The 14,899-nt window shown below is 44.7% G+C and overlaps 1 long non-coding RNA gene across 2 annotated transcripts in view; it reads left to right on the top strand.

Annotated features, from left to right (window-relative positions):
* Nucleotides 1-14,899, top strand: part of LOC137541247 (uncharacterized) — a 227,202-nt gene that overhangs the window by 57,439 nt on the left and 154,864 nt on the right. For both annotated transcript variants that reach the window (XR_011025109.1, XR_011025108.1), the window contains exon 2: nt 12,563-12,653. This is a non-coding gene — a long non-coding RNA (uncharacterized lncRNA). The remainder of the gene's footprint in view (nt 1-12,562; nt 12,654-14,899) is intronic.

Raw genomic sequence — 14,899 nt, 5'->3', positions numbered from 1 at the left:
GGATCGCCTCCGGCAATCAGAAGTAACAAGGAAGGCCGCAATGAGCGGCCTTCCTTGTTTCGCTTTCCTCGAGCAGAGTCACGTCATGGACGTCAGCCGACGTCCTGACGTCAGCCACCTCCGATCCAGCCCTTAACGCTAGCCGGAACTGTTTGTTCCGGCTGCGCTGGGCTCAGGCGGCTGGGGGGACCCTCTTTCGCCGCTGCACGCGGCGGCGATCAGGTAGCACACGTGGCTGGCAAAGTGCCGGCTGCGTGTGCTCCTTTTTATTTGATAGAAATCGGCCCAGCGGGGCCTGAGAAACCCTCCTGCGCAGGTTACCCCGAGCTGAGCTCGGGATAACCGGCAAGGAGGTTAAGAAACTTCTGTTTTGCAGGCTTAAGTATTCTGTTGTGCATGTGGAGCCCATGGGGCCATATGCAATTTACTTTTTCACTTGAGTTTTCTCCTGGGTGATATTTTCACAACTTGTAAATAAAATGCCTTTTACACCCCCAGGAAGCAAGCAAATACTCAAAATAATTTGGCAGTACTTTTTCACATACTTTTTTGTACTTTTTCCATTGCAAAGTGCTAAAAAGTTAATTTAAATTGAAGATGAAAAGTTAACTTTTTAGCACTTTGCAATGGAAAAAGTACCAAAAAGTAGGTGAAAAAGTACTGTCAAAATTATTTTGAGTATTTGTTTGCTTCCTGGGGGTGTAAAAGACATTTTATTTACAAGTTGTGAAAATATCACCCAGGAGAAAACTCAGGTGAAAAAGTGAATTGCATATGGCTCCATGTCACCATGTTCTGTATCTCTGTGATATGATAGATATACAGTGAGCTGCCCTTAGGTGATGTGCCGTCAGGAGTCGCTCATATCAGCTCTCAGGCTGCTCCTCCAGTCCCACTCTTTTTTCTGTCCCTGCTATCAATGTATGCTTTGCTATGTTTGTATTTACGTTAAATGTACGTGTGTGCTGTAATGCTCTGTTTGCTTTTTATTTTTGCTTTATATTTTATACGTATGACCCATGCTTGACTGCATGTGATGCTGCACTCTGCTTAATTGTACGCACAAGCTGTAATGTTTTTTTTGTCCTATGTATGCTTGTCCTATGTATGTGCCATGCTTAAAGGGAAGGTCCAAGCAAAAAAAAAAAAATGAGTTTTACTTACCTGGGGCTTCTACCAGCCCCATGTAGCCATCCTGTGCCCTCGTAGTCACTCACTGCTGCTCCAGTCCCCCGCTGGCAGCTTTCTGACCTCGGAGGTCAGGGCCACATTGCATAGATTTTTACGCATTCCAGCTAGTGCAGGAACAAAAATGTACGTGTTGCACCATTAACGCGTAAAAATGTATGCGTTAATGTTCCTGCACTAGCGGGAATGTGTAAAAATGTACGCAATTCGGCCCTGACCTCTGAGGTCAGAAAGCTGCCAGCGGGGGACTGGAGCAGCAGTGAGTGACTACGAGGGCACAGGATGGCTTCATGGGGCTGGTAGAAGCCCCAGGTAAGTGAAGCTCATTTTTTTTTTTTGCTTGGACCTTCCCTTTAACTGTATGCTATTTCTTGTCTCTTCACCAACGACCCTGTATGTGCCAAAACCAATTCCGGGTACAATCCACCGGTTGTACTTGGCGATAATAAATTCTGATTCTGATTCTAACAAGCTGAATTGTCCATCACTGCTCCAAATTCTGAAAGAAATAATATTTTAACCCTTCATGAGTCCTAAAGTATGAACACCCCTGTGTAATCAGAAGTGTGAATGCACAACTGATATTGCATTGAAACTCTCCTACTACATGGAGGTTCGTCAGCCACTGGCCAATCAAAATTGATGGTATGTTACCAGGCTTTAGGGGCAGCCTTCATATCCCTTTCACTGATGGGTTATTTTAAAGGACAACTATCAAAGTTAATTAAAATTCTAAATGCCACATACGTATATTTCCAGTAATTACTAGCAAATAGCAATACAAAGGCTTTTTTTTATCATCATCATCTTTTCATGTTTTATGTGAAGAAAATGACATTTACAGAGAACAGTTTTTACTGTGGGCATTGCTATGGAGGACTCTGTCCAGCACCATGAAATATGTTGACGCTTTGTAAATCAATAATAATAATATAAACTAATAATACAGAAACAATCTTCACTGGTTCTAATACTGTGAGTAAAATGTGTTCAGGAGGGTAGAAAGCAGAAATATAGCTTCAAATGTGTGTAAATAATAATCAGCTGCAGCTCTGTCTGTATGCTCCTGTCTCTCTCTCTCTCTCTCTCTCTCTCTCTCTCTCTCTCTCTCTCTCTCTGCCACACAGTCTAAAGTAAACAGTTTACAGCCAGGTTACAGTTCAGCTCTGCCTCTCGCCATCTCCTCCGAGGGGAAGGCAAATTTGTTACAAACAGCTGATTAACAAGGCATTTTTTCACACAGGCTCTGCTGAGAGACCTCTGAAAAGCTTTCTTGTGTTGCTGGCTAAAAGCTCTATAGCAGTATTTCTCAACCTGGGGTCCACGGACCCCTGGGGGCACATCAGCACCTGTCAGGGGGTCCTCCAGGGGCCACAGACAAAATGGCGGATCTCACCCCCAGGAGAGAAGTGGCAGGCTGTGTCCGCGGCAAGGGGCGCAGTAAATTACACAGCCTCGTTCCCGCGTGAACTCCTCTCGCCGGGATCCCCTCTTCTCTCAGCGCTCTAGTCTTCTTGCCGCCTGGCTGTGTCCTTTCTCCATAGTTACCCGGAGGCCTCTCATGACTTCAGAGGTGCCACTGGAAGTAACCATGGAGGGAGCACGCGGCCAGGCGGTGAGAAGACTAGAGCGCTGAGAGAGGAGGAGAGCCCGGCGAGAGGAGTCCATGCAACAATGGGGCTATGTATGTATGTATGTATGTGACTATTCTGGGGCACCACCTGGCTATCTATACTGAAGCACCTATAGCTCGCTACCTACTCTGGGGCACCACCTGGCTATCTATACTGGAGCTCATAGCACTCGCTACTTACACTGTGGTACCACCTGACTATCTATACTGGAGCACCTATAGCTCGCTACCTACACTAGGAAACCACCTGTACCTGGCTATCTATACTGCAGCACCTATAGCTCGCTACCTTCTCTGGGGCACCACCTGTACCTGGCTATCTATACTGCAGCCCCTATAGCTCCCTACCTACGCTGGGGCACCAACTGGCTAGCTATACTGGAGCCCCTATAGCTTGCTACCTACTCTGGGGCACCACTTGTACCTGGCTATCTATACTGCAGCACTTATAGCTCCCCTACCTACTTTGGGGCACCACCTGGCTATCTATACTGGAGCACCTATAGCTCGCTACCTACACTTGGGAACCATCTGTACCTGGCTACCTATTCTGGAGCACCTATAGCTTACTTACCTACACTGGAGAACCACCTGTACCTGGCTATCTATACTGCAGCCCCTATAGCTCCCTACCTACGCTGGGGCACCAACTGGCTAGCTATACTGGAGCCCCTATAGCTTGCTACCTACTCTGGGGCACCACTTGTACCTGGCTATCTATACTGCAGCACTTATAGCTCCCCTACCTACTTTGGGGCACCACCTGGCTATCTATACTGGAGCACCTATAGCTCGCTACCTACACTTGGGAACCATCTGTACCTGGCTACCTATTCTGGAGCACCTATAGCTTACTTACCTACACTGGAGAACCACCTGTACCTGGCTATCTATACTGGAGCACCTATAGCTCGCTACCCACACTGGGGCACCACCTGTACCTGGCTATCTATACTGGAGCACCTATAGCTCGCTACCCACACTGGGGCACCACCTGTACCTGGTTATCTATACTGGAGCACCAATAGCTCGCTACCTACTCTGGGGCACCACCTGTACCTGGCTATCTATACTGGAGCACCTATAGCTCGCTACCCACACTGGGGCACCACCTGTACCTGCTTATCTATACTAGAGAACCTAAAGCTCGCTACCTACACTGGGGGCACCTGTACCTCTCTAACCTATACTTGGGGCACCTATGTCTGGATACCTGTACTAGGGGCACGTATGCATTGCTACCTATACTGGAGGACCTATACCTGCATACCTCGATGGGGGGGGGGGGGGGCACCTATACCTGGCTAGGACAGGGGACAAGAGCCGACGCAGAGGGGGACAAGAGGTGACTCAGGGACATAGAGGGAGACAAAAGAGGCACGGAGGAACAGAGGCGGAGAAAAGAGGCACGGGGGGAACAGAGGTGACACAGAGGGGGACAAAAGGCACAGGAAGAAAAGAGGGGGACAAAAGAGAATGGATTCAGGTTAAGAGTGGACACAGTCCCTATCTCATTTTAACCGGGGACTACCTGTATTTTGCTAGTATTTGGCTCCACCCAAATTGTCATTGCCACGCCCACTTTTTAACTGCACACTTTCTCCGGTAGGGGGTACATTCGCTTGGGGTGACCCACAAAGGGGTACATGTACTGAAAAGGTTGAGAGCTACTGCTCTATAGGTATGTGGGATTTACAGAACCTTTTGTTTTTTTTGTGGTTTTTTTTTTTAATGGGGTTGCGGTACACTGCTTTTTCCACTAGATGGTGCACTCTTACTTCATGGTGTGCATAATGGAGCCGTGCTTGCAGTTTCCACTAGGTGGCGTTGCCTCCATCCAGTATTCTACTGCTGTATTTTCCTACCTCCTATAGATTGCTCATTGTATCGTCTACACTTGGTTCACACCTACTGAGCGCTAATGACCCCCCCCCCCCCCCCCAAGTGCAACTTCAACACCACAAATAAATTAAAATGAGACGTGACTTTTGGCTGAATATATTTGACTTTTAATGTAAAAGACAAAGACATAAATCCCTAAAGGTGGCTACACTCCATACAATTTTTTTTAAATATCTATTCAATTTAAGAATTGCAGTCAGTTTTTCTGACTGATTATAACATTGCAATGTTCCACTGTTCCGACCAATGTACCACACATGCTAAATTTTTCCCTAATTATGAAAAAAAATGATTGAAAACCCAGAAAAAAATTGCTTGGGTCTGTGCATCAAGTAATTGACAATCTACCCTAACCCATTCAAAATTCATAAAAATTGATCAGAAAATTCCAACAGTCCCAATCTTCTTTTTATTGAATAAAAACAGGAATTTCGATCAGATTTCTCGAATGAAAAAAAAAAAAAAGCTTTTGATTTTTCGGGACAACCAATTGTTTTTATTGAATTCTGGCAAAATTGGATCATTTTATTGTATGATGCGTGGCCACCTTAAGACTCTATATGCTGTACAATACAATTAGAACTGAAAGTCTAAACCTTACATGAAGGAAAGCTGCTAAGGGCTCCGCTATGGTCACTTGCTCTCCTCTCATTATACATCCATTTATGGTTTTTAGGTAAAATGACCTAGGACAAAAATGGATATGTGGCCCCTTACATTTTAATGCTGTACTGGCTGTAGAATTACTATGGCCCCTGTGATCATTGACCTTGGGGTCCCAAAGGAACTTAGCGCCTGGGCTGCTGCCCAGTTTATTTGTATGAAAAGGACCTGGCGGTTAACCATCAGGTTCTCTCAGCATAGCAGCTTTGCTAGGATCTAATCCTAGGGCTAGACTCATGTTCTACAACAAATACTTTCCTGTTATTGGCATCTTTGTTCTAAATATTTTGTGCAAGTTTAGTCCACCCTTAGTGAAGGGGTGCAGCCACCCTTTTTACAGATCTACAGAGAGCGACTTTTTAACTTGAGTGGGGTCAGGTCTGATCCCCCCACTTGCCTAACCAGTGGTTGCCTGAGTGGTAACCCACACTGGTGAGTATTTACTACCTGCAAAATACTTGTTTACATAACCCTAACTTACTACACTATTGTGGGCTCTAGGTTTTCCCGTTTCTGTCTTTCTACATGTTATACAACTGTTTCACTCGATTAGTCCTTAGAGCCAATAAAACATTAAATCTAATAAACACCTTTTAAAAAGAAGGCCCCTAGACTGATGTCCGATTGTTTTCTCCTGATTGAGAAAGGCTGTTGTTTGGGAATGGAACGGGTCAGAGAGCAGGGTGGTGGGCAGGCGTGAGGTTCCATAGGTTTGTACAAACAGTAAAAGCCATGCAACCGAGGTGGACGAATATGAGATCAGATCTCGTCTTCAGCGAGGCACGGCCGTAACTAATCCAATATCGGGCAAATATTGACTGTTTACAATAACTAACAAGTGTGTGCCTGGCTTGATACAGTGGTCTTGAATTAGTAAGGTAGTAAACAGAGGACAGCCTGTGTTCTAGAAAACCTGGATTGGAGTCTTATAAACATTATCTGCCATAAGGGGGCCAACTCTCACCTGTGTCATATCAGATCATAGTGGGAATTGAATTGAAATAGCAGCTGTGCAGAGCATATCCCCTACCTCTTGTATAACTATGCCTAACACTAACCCTCATATAACTATGCCTACCACTAACCCTCGTATGACTATGCCTACCACTAACCCTCGTATAATTATGCCTAACACTAGCCTTAGTATAACTATGCCTACCACTAACCCTTGTATAACTATGCCTAACACAAACCCTCTTATAACTATGCCTACCACTAACCCTTGTATAATTATGCCTACCACTAATCCTCGTATAACTATGCCTCCCCCAACCCTCATATAACTATGCCTAACACTAACCCTTGTATAACTATGCCTACCACTAACCCTTGTATAACTATGCCTAACACAAACCCTCATATAACTACTGTATGCCTACCCCTAGCCCTCTTATAACTATGCCTAACATTAGCTCTTTTTGTATCAATGCCTACCACTAATCCTCGTATAACTATGCCTCCCCCAACCCTCGTATAACTACTGTATGCCTAACACTAACCCTCATATAACTATGCCTACCACTAACCCTTGTATAACTATGCCTACCACTAACCCTTGTATAACTAAGCCTAACACAAACCCTCGTATAACTACTGTAAGCCTAACACAAACCCTCGTATAACTACTGTATGCCTAACACTAACCCTCATATAACTATGCCTAACACTAACCCTCGTTTAACTATTCCTAACACTAACCGCAGTCATATCGACCGCAGTCGTATCAGTTGTCTCTGTTCCAACTGATAACATTACTAGGCTATATCTGTGCCACAGCCGATACTGAGTCTGGCTATAGAACAGCCTAGCCTGGCACCAACATCCTGAGTTGACATCAAAAATCAATTAACCCTTCGCACACTCACATGCAAATGTTCAAACAAATGCATTCACAGATTTACTCATCCAGGCACAACTGTTATCCCTACAGCTAAATTAAAAGCCAGGGTTTTAGTTCACAGAAGAATGCATTCTTATGCTTAGTCACCTATACTGCGTAGAAGTACCCAGGTAAACATAGGTGTCCTAACTCTGGCCCTGTAACATGCATAGTGCAGACATGCAAACACATTAATTGCATCAAACCTATCAATGGATTAGGAGCACACATCCTAACTTCCTCTCCTGGGAAAGACAGCAAAAATCTATTAACCCTTCGCACACTCACATGCAAATGTTCAAACAATTGCATTCACAGATTCACTCATCCAGGCACAACTGTTATCCCTACAGCTAAATTAAAAGCCAGGGTTTTAGTTCACAGAAGAATGCATTCTCATGCTTAATCACCTATACTGCGCAGAAGTACCCAGGTAAACATAGGTGTCCTAACTCTGACCCTGTAACATGCATAGTGCAGACATGCAAACACATTCATTGCATCAAACCTATCAATGGATTAGGAGCACACATCCTAACTTCCTCTCCTGGGAAAGACAGTGCATCTTACCAATCGCACAAGGGAGCTAATGTTATGTGTCCATGTGCACCATGCGCATACACCAGCATAAGCTGTCTGCATGCTGACAACATACAGGGGAAGGGGGAAGTGCACCGAATTGGACCCTAGCCACAAGGGTCAATGATAAGAATAAACATACATATATCCAGGCACATCGCCTCTAGTTAGGACATTAAATAAATTATTGGGGAAAGGGAGGTGCTGAAGGGGGTGTGGCTAGAAACAGCAAAAATCAATTAACCCTTCGCACACTCACATGCAAATGTTCAAACAAATGCATTCACAGATTTACTCATCCAGGCACAACTGTTATCCCTATAGCTAAATTAAAAGCCAGGGTTTTAGTTCACAGAAGAATGCATTCTTATGCTTAGTCACCTATACTGCGTAGAAGTACTCAGGTAAACATAGGTGTCCTAACTCTGGCCCTGTAACATGCATAGTGCAGACATGCAAACACATTCATTGCATCAAACCTATCAATGGATTAGGAGCACACATCCTAACTTCCTCTCCTGGGAAAGACAGTGCATCTTACCAATCGCACAAGGGAGCTAATGTTATGTGTCCATGTGCACCATGCGCATACACCAGCATAAGCTGTCTGCATGCTGACAACATACAGGGGAAGGGGGGAGTGCACCGAATTGGACCCTAGCCACAGGGGTCAATGATAAGAATAAACATACATATATCCAGGCACATCACCTCTAGTTAGGACATTAAATAAATTATTGGGGAAAGGGAGGTGCTGAAGGGGGTGTGGCTAGAAACAGCAAAAATCAATTAACCCTTCGCACACTCACATGCAAATGTTCAAACAAATGCATTCACAGATTTACTCATCCAGGCACAACTGTTATCCCTACAGCTAAATTAAAAGCCAGGGTTTTAGTTCACAGAAGAATGCATTCTTATGCTTGGTCTGCACATGTCTGCACTATGCATGTTACAGGGCCAGAGTTAGGACACCTATGTTTACCTGAGTACTTCTACGCAGTATAGGTGACTAAGCATAAGAATGCATTCTTCTGTGAACTAAAACCCTGGCTTTTAATTTAGCTGTAGGGATAACAGTTGTGCCTGGATGAGTAAATCTGTGAATGCATTTGTTTGAACATTTGCATGTGAGTGTGCGAAGGGTTAATTGATTTTTGCTGTTTCTAGCCACACCCCCTTCAGCACCTCCCTTTCCCCAATAATTTATTTAATGTCCTAACTAGAGGCGATGTGCCTAGATATATGTATGTTTATTCTTATCATTGACCCCTGTGGCTAGGGTCCAATTCGGTGCACTCCCCCCTTCCCCTGTATGTTGTCAGCATGCAGACAGCTTATGCTGGTGTATGCGCATGGTGCACATGGACACATAACATTAGCTCCCTTGTGCGATTGGTAAGATGCACTCGGGCAAATCCAGGATTTCCAAGGGGGGGGGGGGTTCCTGAAAGTGGCGTGTGGGCGTGGCCAAAATATGGTGTGGGTGGAGCCAAATACTAGCAGTTTCTAGGCTAAATTGCACCCAGGGTGAGGGCGTAAAATGCGCCCCCAACGTGGAGACAGGTATAGGTGCCCGCAGTATAGGTAGCCAGCTATAGGTCCCCCCCAGTATAGGTAGCCCATACAGTTGCCCCCAGTATAGGTTAGATAGGTATATGCCCCCAGTATAGATTAGATAGGTATATGTCCCCCAGTATAGGTTAGATAGGTATATGCCCCCCAGTATAGGTTAGATAGGTATATGCCCCCCAGTATAGGTTAGATAGGTATATGCCCCCCAGTATAGGTTAGATAGGTATATGCCCCCCAGTATAGGTTAGATAGGTATATGCCCCCCAGTATAGATTAGATAGGTATATGCCCCCCAGTATAGGTTAGATAGGTATATGCCCCCCAGTATAGGTTAGATAGGTATATGCCCCCAGTATAGGTTAGATAGGTATATGCCCCCCAGCATAGGTTAGATAGGTATATGCCCCCCAGTATAGATTAGATAGGTATATGCCCCCCAGTATAGGTTAGATAGGTATATGCCCCCCCCCCAGTATAGATTAGATAGGTATATGCCCCCCAGTATAAGATAGGTGAAGGAAGGTGCCCGCCCCCTGTGTGGGGAGAAGATTGCCCGGGGGAGAAGACAGAATAAAATGATGGAGGCGCCAGCCGCGCTAATAAGGGATGCGGGAACCGGCTTTATTCCTCGCTCCCTCCCTCCCTCTGAATGCCCCCACCTGCGGTGAATGTGTGCCGGCTCCCCCATGAGTGTGTGCGCAGCGGAGCGGTAGGTCCTCTTACCGCAGATCAGGCGCACGAGCAACTGGAGTCTCATGCTTCCTGTGACGTCATGGTAAACAGGAAGCATGAGACTCCAGTTGCTGGTGCGCCTGATCTGCGGTAAGAGGACCTACCGCTCCGCTGCGCACACACTCAAGGGGGAGCCGGGCACACATTCACCGCAGGTGAGGGGCATTCAGAGGGAGGGAGGGAGGGAGCGAGGAATAAAGCCGGCTCCCGCATCCCTTATTAGCGCGGCTGGCGCCTCCATCATTTTCTTCTGTCTTCTCTCCCCAGCCGGCCGGGCCATGCGGCAGCCCCACTTCCGGTCCCGGTGCAGGGGGGTGTTCTAGACACCCAGAACAACCCCCTCCGTGCGCCACTGGCACTGTCTTTCCCAGGAGAGGAAGTTAGGATGTGTGCTCCTAATCCATTGATAGGTTTGATGCAATGAATGTGTTTGCATGTCTGCACTATGCATGTTACAGGGCCAGAGTTAGGACACCTATGTTTACCTGGGTACTTCTACGCAGTATAGGTGACTAAGCATAAGAATGCATTGTTCTGTGAACTAAAACCCTGGCTTTTAATTTAGCTGTAGGGATAACAGTTGTGCCTGGATGAGTAAATCTGTGAATGCATTTGTTTGAACATTTGCATGTGAGTGTGCGAAGGGTTAATTGATTTTTGCTGTTTCTAGCCACACCCCCTTCAGCACCTCCCTTTCCCCAATAATTTATTTAATGTCCTAACTAGAGGCGATGTGCCTGGATATATGTATGTTTATTCTTATCATTGACCCCTGTGGCTAGGGTCCAATTCGGTGCACTCCCCCCTTCCCCTGTATGTTGTCAGCATGCAGACAGCTTATGCTGGTGTATGCGCATGGTGCACATGGACACATAACATTAGCTCCCTTGTGCGATTGGTAAGATGCACTGTCTTTCCCAGGAGAGGAAGTTAGGATGTGTGCTCCTAATCCATTGATAGGTTTGATGCAATGAGGGCTGGAACCCACAAGAGCGTTTTTTTGAGCATTTTGGCAGCGCTGCGATACGCTAGCGTTTTGCCAAAACGCTCAGCTGATGTTAATGGATGGGGCAACTTCCACAGGAGCGTTTGCGTTTCCCAGAAACGCAAACGCAGGACATGCAGCATTTTGGGAGCGTTAGCGCTTCAATGTAAAGTATTGAAACGCTAGCAGAAACGCTCAGCAAAACTTAAACTGAGCGGTTTTGCTAGCGTTTTGCGGTTCAGTACACTGTAACAAAATTAAAAATAATTCACAGGACCAATCAGGATAAAAACGCAAAACGCAAAACGCTACGCACCCGCTGGGCAAAAAAATACAATGTTGCAAAACACAACCAAAAACGCGCATGAATCCGCTTGCAAACCGCTCAGACAAAACGCTAGCGGTTGCGTTTTGCGTTTGCGGTTTTCAGTGGGTTCCAGGCCTGAATGTGTTTGCATGTCTGCACTATGCATGTTACAGGGCCAGAGTTAGGACACCTATGTTTACCTGGGTACTTCTACGCAGTATAGGTGACTAAGCATAAGAATGCATTCTTCTGTGAACTAAAACCCTGGCTTTTAATTTAGCTGTAGGGATAACAGTTGTGCCTGGATGAGTAAATCTGTGAATGCATTTGTTTGAACATTTGCATGTGAGTGTGCGAAGGGTTAATTGATTTTTGCTGTTTCTAGCCACACCCCCTTCAGCACCTCCCTTTCCCCAATAATTTATTTAATGTCCTAACTAGAGGCGATGTGCCTGGATATATGTATGTTTATTATTAACATCCTGAGTTGGGCTATGGAATAACCAAACCCTGGTGCTAATGTGTCACCCCTGCTGCGCCAAATGTTATCACTCACCACCCAAACTAATGGTCTTCCGCATCAGGCCTGTTTTTATGAAGAATTTGTTAATATTCTAATATTTTCCAGATCTCCTAGATACTTTATTGTTAAAACTAGCACATACACCAAATTAAGGAGGCAAGTTTACTGGCTTCTTTTGTATGAAGCAGTTATAACGTGCACTGTGTGTGTGAGCGTGTGTTAACAACTGAATGTGGTGGAGGTGGGGGGAGGGGGCATGTTTCTAATATTAATGTGCATTGGCTTTGTGTACAAACACTGACTTTTGGGAGTCTTGCACTATTTATTAATCCATACTTCTTTCTCTGTTCAACAGTTGCCCTTACTTCTTTTGATATGTGCTTAGCTCATTTTAAAAGAATCCAGTGCAGGTTTGCTGGTTTAGACATGCTCTCCATTGGTGACATTGTTTGTAAAGGTTATGGACATAAACAACAACCAAGTGTGCTTACCCATTTTTTTCCCCAAATCTGCTAGAGCAAATTGACTATTGTGTTGCCAGTAACATACAGTGTGTTGATCCTCTTTCTTAATTTCTGTCTCTTTCCCCCTGACAGGCAGGCAGCTGGCAGTATTCCCTCCACAGAGCAACACACTGAGAGTGATTTACTGAAGAAGGTGAATGAAGTGTGGTGATGGCAGACTCAGGTAAGAAAATACTATGAGTACATTGATACTCATGAATATAGCATCTTGGGACGCATGCACAAGGTAATTCTATGACTGTTACTTCCGAGACCTCGCTTTTCATACTGATTTGGTCGTATTTTTCCATGGTTGGTCACGCTGTATGCTAGCAGTGCTTTTCGGAACTTTGGGTGAAAGCAGAAGGTTTAGTAGCCTCAGAAATTCAGTTTAGGAGTCGAGTGGAGTTTGGCCAGTGGCCACCCTAAAGCCTTGTGCAGACATTACATGATTGTCACGTGATCTGGTTATCACCCAATCCAACCATAGTACATTCAAAGTCTGTACAGGCATCGGTGAGTATAGCCATAACGTGATTGTCAGGCGGGCAAAGTATAATCCGGGAATCAACTTGAAAGTTTAACACTTCTGACAAGGCCTGGCTTGTGTTCCACAAATGTTCCTCTGGAGATGGGACTGAATGGCAGGAGGTGTCCCATTACAGTGGAATAAAGTAGTGATTGGCTGGGAATATCTATCTTAATGGATCAATAATGCACTAAACAGAGAGTGGTTGAGTCTTGTACAGACACAGGATTATTTCTCAATCCAACCGAGGTCACCTAATGTTTGCACAAGGCCTCAGCCCCTCCATGGCTTCATCACATTCTTTCAGCTAGGTTTGAGGGAAGATCATGTCAGCATGGGTCACAACTGTCCTCTTTGGTAAAGACAATCATTATTAAGAAATTTCCCATCCCTCTTTGCTCCTCATTTGTCTCACTTTCAGAGCTTCTGCACAGGTCTGTATTAATAAATGTGTTATGTAAAGCATAACTATGTCAAAACGCTACATTCAACCTCTGTCACTTTCTTATTTCAAAATGCAATTTATTTTGATGGAAACGTTTCCTATTATCCTGTTTCCAGATGATGTTGATCATTATAGGCATCTGAAGAGTCACATGGGGGTTGTCCTTTGTGTCCTCTGTGTAATGTTTTTGTGCTGAAAGAATAGTTACCTGATCTGAAAAATGACTGAAATACCAATGTGTGAATTGATGCCCCATATATAGCACTGTCCAGCTTGGTTAAACTGCTATACTCCATGCTTTGGCTTTAGATAAAACTGTGTATGCATTGCTGCAGAATTCCTCAACTCTGACCTCAAGTTCATGTTTTGCAAGAAACCACACAAACGTGATATGCTACCTCTGTGAATTTTCACAAAACATGGCCTGTTGGTGGACCTTGAGGACAGGGTTAGGAAACACTGCACTACTGAACCTAGTGTAGATCTCCCACAGCTCTTGATCACTTTGTCAGCTGACTACTGCTCAGTCAAAAGTTCTTATCCATTTAGAAAAAAAATCAGTCAGTTTATTCAACTGAAACATGATTATTTTGAGTTAAATATTACTAGTGATTCTTGGCAGACATGCTGATGGGCCTTCTCTACTTAGCAGCCTGTTCTGTGTTATGAAGAATGAATAAGGGGATGAGCAGAATGAGGGGGACATAAGAAACTTCAGTATTGGTCAGCCAAATATCACACAGCTTGTTGAAGAGGAAAAAGCTGTTGTGAGGAGACACAGGTCCACATCGAAAATGGTCAAAAACTATAGTTTCAGGCAATGAAAATCTAGTGTGAATGTAGTTTTAGGCCTCGTGCACACAATTTCTTTATGGTTTCCTCTTATAGTGAATCTGTCATACTCTTTTCTTTTTCTAGGTTATCATTTGTCTAGTAAGTTGAAGATCCAAAGGGTCTGGGCCCATACCTGGGGTGACAGCTGTCTGCTAGGGCACCAAGGTGTTATTCTTAGCAGACTGAGCTTAATGTAATTCTTATGCACTACTTCATGCAGGAGGGAGTGAAGGCAAGACTAAATAAAATCAAAACGCATAAGGCACCTGGCCTGGATGGCATACATCCTTGGGTAGTGAGGGAATTAAGTTCAGTTCTGAATAAACCTCTTTATCTTATTTTTGTGACTCTCTCACAAGTAGGATACTTGCAATAGAGTGGCGTAGAGTACATGTTTTCCCATTATTAAAGAAGAGCAAAAAAATAAGATCCGGGGAAAGAATCTGTGTGCATGGATATGGAACTGGCTAATGGACAGAAAGCAAACCGTTTTGGTCAATGGATTGTATTAAAAATTGGTGACTGCTAGCAGTGGGGTCCCACAGGGTTCAGTACTGGGTCTAGTTCTCTTCAATGTATTTTTAAGTGACCTAGTGGATAAAGTATAGAGTAATGTTGATAT

This window comes from Hyperolius riggenbachi, chromosome 12 (genome assembly GCF_040937935.1).
Source record: "Hyperolius riggenbachi isolate aHypRig1 chromosome 12, aHypRig1.pri, whole genome shotgun sequence".
NCBI classification, from domain to species: domain Eukaryota; kingdom Metazoa; phylum Chordata; class Amphibia; order Anura; family Hyperoliidae; genus Hyperolius; species Hyperolius riggenbachi.
This window is presented reverse-complemented; position numbering and strand designations above follow the sequence as displayed.